The following is a 9,039-nucleotide window of genomic DNA, read 5'->3' on the forward strand; positions in this document are numbered from 1 at the left end:
CCGCCTATCGTCTGGAAACAGTGACAGCAGTTTTTTCCTGCAGGGTTGTTGAGAGATGGAAAACGTTGACAGGGCCCAATTAGTCCTTTTCAGGTGCAGGGGAGATGGATGCAGGTCTCTTCTGCCTGCGGCGGGGGGGAGGGGGGTGTAGCAGAGCCGGAGACGGTGCCACGGAGGCCGGGAAGCACAGGCAGGCTGGGGGCTCCCTCGGGAACCCTCCCTCTGCGGTCCTCGCCTGTGTCCTCCCGCCTCTGAGCATCGGTCTGTTTGTCTGTCCCTGGTTCGCAGGGCTGCAGCGTTTGCCCCCAGCTGGGAGCCTCCACTGTGAGAGAAATGGGCTGGCCCACAAACTTGACCACTGAAGAAGGGAGGGGCTCCTGACCTTCAGTCCAGTCCTGAGTCATAAAGGGAACCAGCCTGCAGACTGACAGGAGCGGCTGGGGTGACCAGCCCGGCCCAGAGAGAGACCTGGCAACAGAGGCGCCTGTGTAGCAGCCAGTTCCAGCATCTGGCACTCACTCCAGGCTGGGCCCTCCACGTCTCAGATGGTACCTCACTTAATCCCACTGCTTCTCAGGGACATAGGTGCTCATGGTCCATGCCAGATGAGAAAAAGGAAGCACAGTCAGCTTACGGACCTTGCCCACAGCTCTACCCACCTGTAGAGGGTTACAGGGCTGTGAGGCTGATCTTAACCACTGCAACCCCGTGGCCCCAGGACCTAGCCTCTCCCGAGGGTTCCGTCTGCTCTCCTGGAAGCCTTTCAGCTTTCCTCTCAGGGCTTCCCAGGTGGCACTAGTGGTAAGAACCCTCCTGCCAATGCAGGAGACATAAGAGACAGGTTCGATCCCTGGATCAGGAAGATTCCCCTGGAGGAGGGCATCGCGACCCACCTCAGTGTTCTTTCCTGGAGAATCCCATGGACAGAGAAGTGTGGCAGGCTCCATCCCGTAGAGTCACAAAGAGTTCGACATGACTGAGGCGACTTAGCTGGTACGTACTCACATCTGAGCTGAGCATCCTTGTCTAAAACATCTAGGCCTTTCAGCACTGCTGGGGTGAAATGAGTTTCTTGTAAGACACCTCGGGGCAGGCCCAGGCCCAGAGGAAAGGTTCAGGAAGTAACTTTCCCAGGGAGCACACAGGTGGCTGACCCAGGGTACAGAATTCCCACTGTGATGGACCAGGAAAGTGTCTCATAACTCCTGGGGGATTCTTCTGTGTTTTATGTGAAAGTCTGGAGTGCTTTTTCCAACAAATATTTTTAAAGTGTTTGCCCTCTGTCTGCTCCAGTTCAAGGTGTTAGGGATGTACCAGTGTGGGGAAAAACGAACACAAATCCCTACCTTCATGAAACCTACATTCTGGTGGGAAAGGCAGAAGATAAATAGACCTTTAAATGGTGATGTGTGCTAGAGGAAAAAAAGCCAAAAAAAAGCAGGACAGGAGACAAGGAACTCGTGTGAGCGTGTAACTTTGTTTTTGTTTGGGAGGTCAGGGTAGGACTTTCTGAGAAGATGCCATTTCACTTGCTCCCTGAGGAAACCAGGTGACCCCACCCTCTGACCTGAAGCTGCGGAGACTAGAGAAGCAAGTTTACAAGACCTGGAGCAGATGGGGTACATATGGAGGGCCCCCCAGAGTCCTCAGCACTGCCATCTGTAGGAAAATGACTGGTCATATTCTCAAAGGCTGCAGGGACAGCAATTCCTATCGACGAAAAGGTGAATGTCCTCTAGATGAGTAACTGGTTACAGTTGTAATACATTTGAATATACGGTAACGTGGAATTTAAACCTTCGGTAGCAGCAGGCAGAAATGTTGAATTTGACCTTCATAAAGTGTTTTATCTAAAATCATTAGATGTTCTGCCAGTTAATGTGCTGAGGAGGCAGCAAAAAGACTTCCAAATGCATGCGTGTCCCCAGGGTCCTGCTTTGGGAACTCATTAGGTCTCCTATGGGTGGGCCTGCTAGGGGTCAGGCTGCAGCCCTGGAAGTTGGGCTCCTGGCCAGCACAGTGCTCATTATTGGCCTGTGGATGCCTCAGCCCCTTGGGCACAAGCGCCCGTCTCTGTGTGATGAGATTCCAGAGCCCAGGTCTCAGCATAGTCCTGTGCTGACTGCCCAGAGGTTGGCCATCTTGTGATTCGGTCTGGCTCTTGGACTGAAAGTCTCACCACTGGAGAGGTCCCTTCTCTCAGGAAAACCTGGAAGGCTGGTCTTCTGCTGGTGGGCCAGGCATCCTCCCTGGGTCTCTGCCTGCCCCTCCCCCCTTCTGTGGCCTGTAGATGATTTATGAGGACCTGCCAATTAATGCTATGTTCCTGCTACGGCCCTGAAATTGGACAGATGCAGCTAGGCACTTGGACAGCTCAATTTCACACAGCTACTTCCGGGCTTTTTCCCTGGCCCTTGGGCATGGTGGCTTCCTAGCCTCAGTGTGGGACTCCCAAGGGAGGGCTCCAATTGGGCCATCTAGATCTGCAGACTATGACCAGCCAGGAGAGGGCTACTTCTGGGAGAAGGGCTACAAGGGACTGTCACAGAGCGACTTCTATGGTAGAGACCATATTTACAGACTGGCGTTACTATCCCCATTTTACAGAGGAGGAAGTTGAGGCTCAGGGAGGAAATAATCTGCATCACATGGCTGGAAGCAAGGGGCTGAGATTCGAACTCAAGTCCAAATGACTCCCAAGATGTATTCCAGGCCTGTTTTGTGGGGAGCCACGTGAAGAGTCCCTGGGCTCTTGACTGACACCTTAGGACAAAGGAGGCTGCTGCTCCTAAGTCACTTCAGTCGTGTCCGACTCTGTGCGACCCCATAGACAGCAGCCCACCAGGCTCCTCTATCCCTGGGATTCTCAAGGCAAGAATTCTGGAGTGGGTTGCCATTTCTTTCTCGGACAAAGGAGGCTGGGCCTCCCTTTTGTGCCCTTGGCTTCAGGTCCTGGCTTTCCAGGTGTCATTCCTGTCTGGGCCTCTAGGTGTCGCCCGCCTCCAACGTCCAGTCTGAATGCGGTTCCCTGAATTGGCAACAAAGCCAACAAAGTGCGCCGGACCCCACCAAGTACAGGGCCTGGGTCTCCGTCCCACACGCTCCTGAGGTCCTAACCGCCGTGCGCACCCCGGTAGGCTGCGCATCTGGGCGGCTGAGAGGGTGCGAGGAGTGGGTGGGGCCATGGTCTCCCCGTGGGGCCCCCCAGCCCCTCCTCTGAGCAGAAAGGCTGCCCCCCATTCCTCCCCTCCCCTCGCCCCCGTCTCCCCTCCCCTCCCACCCCCGCTCCTACAGGCAGACCCTTCAGGCGCGCTAGCCGGCCATGATGGAGCAGCTCCAGTGATGAGCAGGTCCCCACTTATGGTTGTGCTGGGGCTCCGGGTCCTCTGCAGACCGTTCAGCTCTCCCTGTTGACCCCGCTGCGCCTGCCCCCGGGGGGCCGGAGGAGCCCTGGACATTCGGGTCTCTGCCCGTAGGCCCCATCCGCGGGGCGCGGGACCAGCCCCTGTGCAGTCCGCACGGCCATCCATCGCCGGAGACTGCGGCTTGCGTCCCTTCCCGGCACGCGGCAGTCCGGAATTTGACCGTCCCGGAAGTGCGTGTACCGAAATAGTTGTGTTGTTTCTAAACGAAGTAGCTCTGCTTGTTCAGAGACGTCGGTTTGCACCCGAGAGCGACGCGTTGACAGCCCGAGGTAGGCCTGTGACTTTTCACTTTGGGGGACGCCGCTGCCGGTTGGCTGCGGAAGCTTGTCCCCTCTCCCGTCCCCTCCAGGGTCTGGGGGTGACTTTGCTGGGGGAAGCTGGGGTGGAGGGGCGTTGGGTCTCAGGGCATCTTCGGTCCTCCTCCACCTCACCTGAGGGACCCAGTGAGTCAGGGTCAGGTGGGCCCTGTGCCCCCCCGCTGTCGCTGGCCCCACCTCCATCTCCGCTCCGCCGGCCCTTCATCCCAGCCATGGGGCCTCTGCCACGGCCTGGGTCCTGAGGAGGGGGGCACAGGTATTCTCGAGGGGTGTCCCCAAGGCTTTGGGCTGGGTCCGAAACAAAGAAAGCCCTTCTCCTCCACTGTTCGACGTTTCAACCAGTAAAAACCCAAACTGCTAGCCATCGTCTCTCATGTAACAAACCCAAATTCAGGACACCAGCAACGTTAAATTATGCTTCCTGGTGCTCTGTCTGCTGGCCCCTAATCCTCAGCAGCTCCGCGAGGCCAGTGCTGTGAGCAATGTTGCCTGTGTCACGGGGCCAGCAGCTCATGGTCAAACGCAGACCCACCTGGCTCCAAGTCCAGGTCTTTCCCATCCCCACAAGGCTGCACGGAGGGGAGTAGATCAGAGAGAGCTCCAGCGGAAGCTGCACCCGTGTCACAAGCAGGCTGAGCGCAGAGTGAGCCCCCACGGGTGCTCTGTCCTCTCGGCCACAGTCCCTGGGCATCACAGGCTCGGGGGAGAACAGGACGGCACAGAAAAGAGAAAGTGAGCAAAACATGGTGGAAGAAGTAAAGGGGCCCAAGGAGCTCATACTTCCTCCCTCTGAGGGCAGTTCAGTCATGTTTTCCTTTGTGGAGGAGCAGGGTTAACTCCCAGGGATGGGGGAGCCTGGTGGGCTGCGGTCTATGGGGTCGCACAGAGTCGGACACAACTGAAGCGACTTAGCAGCAGCAGCAGCAGCAGCAGCAGCAGGGTTAACTCAGGGTGACAGTCTGTCTATTTGTGCTGCTACAACAGAACAGGCGCAGAAACAACGGAAGTTGGTTTCTCACGGTTGTGGAGGCTGAAAGCCTGGGATGAAGGTGCCAGCATAGATGGGTTCTGTGGCTTCCTAATTTGAACTCTATCTTCTCACTGCAACCTCACTTGGCAGAAGGGGTAGGGGAGCTCTCCAGGGTCTCTGCTTTAAAGGCGTTAATCCCATTCACAAGAGTTGCAGCTTCACGGCTTAGTCACCTCCCAGAGGCCCCCTTCTAAATACCATCACATTGGGGATTAGGAATTCAATATATGAAATTTTGAGACTTCCTAGATGGCGCTAGTGGTAAAGAAGGCACCTTCCAATGCAGGAGACATGGGTTGGATCCCTGGCTTGGGAAGATCCCCTGGAAGGGGGATCTGGAGGAGGACATGGCAACCCACTCCGGTATTCTTGCCTGGAAAATTCCATGGACAAAGGAGTCTCTTGGGCTGCAGTCCACGTGCTCAAAAAAGTCGGGCATGATTAGGCACACACACATGCACACGTACATACGTATTAAATTTTCAGGGGACACCAGCAATTCAGCCAGTTAAAATGCATGTGGTCTAAACCAGCAGCAGAGCTGGGACTCATCCCCTGCCCATCTGTGAGGGGTTGCCTGGGGATGGTCTTTTCCTCAGCTCCAGGCTTAGGTTTATCCCTGGGGGTTTAAGTTGCAGCCTTGAGCAATGTCTGCAGTCAGTTTGCGTGGATCTGACAGGCCCAGATGAACCCCTTGCATCCCTTCCCTTACCTCTGCCTGGCCCAATAGGTCTTCCCATGCTTCCCAAGTCTAGACTCAGCTCTGCCCCTGCCCTCCTCCACTGCACACACAGACACCCACACAATCCACAGCTCACCTCTGGGGCAGCTAGCCACAGCTGAGTCCCCTTTTCTCCATTAGTTTGAGCCAGGAGGGTATGTATGTATACAGGGTCCCACGGCTGGTTATGGGGTTGTCTGTTGTCCCCCTCATCTTAATTTACAACCTGGGGTGTCCATGCTACCCTCCACCCCCACGGCCATGACCCATGGTGATAACATACCCCTGACTCTGAGTTCTTGAGCTCAAGTCCCGCAACAGGTACCCCAGTTAAAGACTTGATTTTCTCCAGTATCCTCAATTTTAAACTCCTGTGTTCTTGTGAAAGAAACTAGTTGCCAATTGACTGCTTGGAAATCTGAGGATCTCACCCCTAATATCCCCGAGAAGGCTCTCTAGATAGATTGACGTATCGGTAGTAGGATCCTACATCCACCCTCACCTGGCCTCATGCTGTGTGGAGTGTGCTTCCTGGTCCCAGGCTTTGGCCTTGGCTGTGTAACTTTGGCCCATGGAATGCTAGCAGACGTGAGGTTAGCAGAGGCTTCGTGATGTGCTTGGCAGATCACCTTTGTCTCCTGCGTCCGAATATGAAACACGAGACTCGTTTCTCCTGCTGCCCTTTCATGCTGGGCTCTGGGACAAGCACGTGCAGAGCAGGTGCCAGCTCGCAGTGGGGAGAGCGCGGCAGAAGCAGAGCCGCCCTGTGTGCCCAGCCTCCACCAGCGGTCTTCACGGGCCACACGCACCAGCCCGAGACGTGCAGGCTGCCACAGGCCGCCGAGGGTGTGTGCCGGCCATCCAGCGAAGCTGCACAGTTAGTGCTACAGCCCAGTTCCACGACATGAACGCCTTCACAGCAGTGCCTGCATGTGGAGTTGTGTCCGACTCTTTGGGACCCCATGGACTTTAGCCCGTGAGCTTCCTCTGTCCGTGGTATTTTCCAGGCAAGCATACTGAGCGGATTGCCATTTCCTTCTCCAGGAGATCAAACCTGAGTCTCTCGCATCCGCCACGTTTGCAGGTGGATTCTTCACTGCGCCGTGACTTCACGGCGACACTGACATTCTGAAGACTGTGCAAGCCAGACCGCTGTTGGCTTCTTGGGGGAGGGGGAGGATTTGTGTGTGTGTGTTGCATGGAGTATGTGTGCAGTATGTGTGTGATGTGTGTATGTGTGTGGTATGTGTATGTGGTGTGTGTATGTATGGTATACATGTAGTGTGTATGGTATGCATATGTGGTGTGTGTGTGATATGTGTGAGGTATATATGGTGTGTGTGTATGGTACATGTGTGTGGTTGGAATGTGTGTGTGTGTTTAAGTGGTATGTATATGTGATGTGTGTCCTGTGTATGTGTTCACTTCAGTTCAGTCACTCAGTCGTGTCCGACTCTTTGCGACCCCATGAATCACAGCACACCAGGCGTCCCTGTCCATCACCAACTCCTGGGGTCCACCCAAACCCATGTCCATTGAGTCCGTGATGCCATCCAGCCATCTCATCCTCGGTCGTCCCCTTCTCCTGCCCTCAATCTGTCCCAGAATCAGGGTCTTTTCAAATGAGTCACCTCTTCGCATCAAGTGGCCAAAGTATTGGAGTTTCAGCTTCCACATCAGTCCTTCTAATGAACACCCAGGACTGATTTCCTTTAGGATGGACTGGTTGGACCTCCTTGCAGTCCCAGGGACTCTCAAGAATCTTCTGCAATACCACAGTTCAAAAGCATCAATTCTTCAGCACTCAGCTTTCTTTATAGTCCAAATCTCACATCCATACATAACTACTGGAAAAACCATAGCCTTGACTAGATGGACCTTTGTTGGCAAAGTAATGTCTCTGCTTTTTAATATGCTGTCTAGGTTGGTCATAACTTTCCTTCCAAGGAGTAAGCGTCTTTTAATTTCATGGCTGCAATCACCATCTGCAGTGATTTTGGAGCCCAGAAAAATAAAGTCTGCCACTGTTTCCACTGTTTCCCCATCTATTTCCCATGAAGTGATGGGACCAGATGCCATGATCTTAGTTTCCTGAATGTTGAGCTTTAAGCCACCTTTTTCACTCTCCTCTTTCACTTTCATCAAGAGGCTCTTTAGTTCTTCTTCACTTTCTGCCATAAGGGTGGTGTCATCTGCATATCTGAGGTTATTGTTATTTCTCCTGGCAATCTTGATTCCAGCTTGTGCTTCATCCAGCCCAGCGTTTCTCATGATGTACTCCGCATATAAGCAGGATGACAATATATAACCTTGACGTACTCTTTTCCTATTTGGAATCAGTCTGTTGGTCCATGTCCAGTTCTAACTGTAGCTTCCTGATCTGCATACAGGTTTCTCAAGAGGCAGGTCAGGTGGTCTGGTATTCCGATCTCTTGAAGAATTTTCCACAGTTTATTGTGATCCACACAGTCAAAGGCTTTGGCATAGTCAATTAAGCAGAAATCGATGTTTTTCTGGAACTCTCTTGCTTTTTCCATGATCCAGCAAATGTTGGCAATTTGATCTCTGGTTCCTCTGCCTTTTCTAAAACCAGCTAGAGCATCTGGAATTTCACGGTTCATGTATTGCTGAAGCCTGGCTTGGAGAATTTTGAGCATTACTTTACTAGCATGTGAGATGAGTGCAATTGTGCGATAGATTGAGCATTCTTTGGCATTGCCTTTCTTTGGGATTGGAATGAAAACTGACCTTTTCCAGTCCTGTGGCCACTGCTGAGTTTTCCAAATTTGCTGACGTATTGAGTGCAGCACTTTCACAGCATCATCTTTTAGGATTCGAAATAGCTCAACTGGAATTCCATCACCTCCACTAGCTTTGTTCATAGTGATGCTTCCTAAGGCCCACTTGACTTCACATTCCAGGATGTCTGGCTCTAGATGAGTGATCACACCATCGTGATTATCCGGGTCTTGAAGATCTTTTTTGTACAGTTCTTCTGTGTATTCTTGCCACCTCTTCTTAATATCTTCTGCTTCTGTTAGGTCCATACCATTTCTATCCTTTATTTTGCCCATCTTTGCATGAAATGTTCCCTTGGTGTCTCTAATTTTCTTGAAGAGATCTCTAGACTTTCCCATTCTATTGTTTTCCTCTATTTCTTTGCACTGATCACTGAGGAAGGCTTTCTTATCTCTCTCCTTGCTATTCTTTGGAACTCTGCACTCAAATGGGTATATCTTTCCTTTTCTCCTTTCCTTTTCGCTTCTCTTCTCTTCACAGCTATTTGTAAGGCTCCTCAGACAGCCATTTTGCTTTTTTGCATTGTGTAGTGTGTGTGAGTATGTAAGGTGTGTGTGTTGTGTTTGTGTTTGGCAGGCGAAGAGGACATGCTCTCCTGTGGAACTCAGGCAAATGACCTGCACTCCTGTCCAAGGTGAGGGGCCAGGTTCCCACCTAGCATTACCCTGGATGGAATTCCTCCTTGACTTTATAGACAAGTTGGCTTGACACCACAACCTCATTATTAGTCATCTCCCAGTCCTGTAA

Source organism: Ovis aries, chromosome 25 (genome assembly GCF_016772045.2).
Source record: "Ovis aries strain OAR_USU_Benz2616 breed Rambouillet chromosome 25, ARS-UI_Ramb_v3.0, whole genome shotgun sequence".
Classification (NCBI taxonomy): Eukaryota; Metazoa; Chordata; class Mammalia; order Artiodactyla; family Bovidae; genus Ovis; species Ovis aries.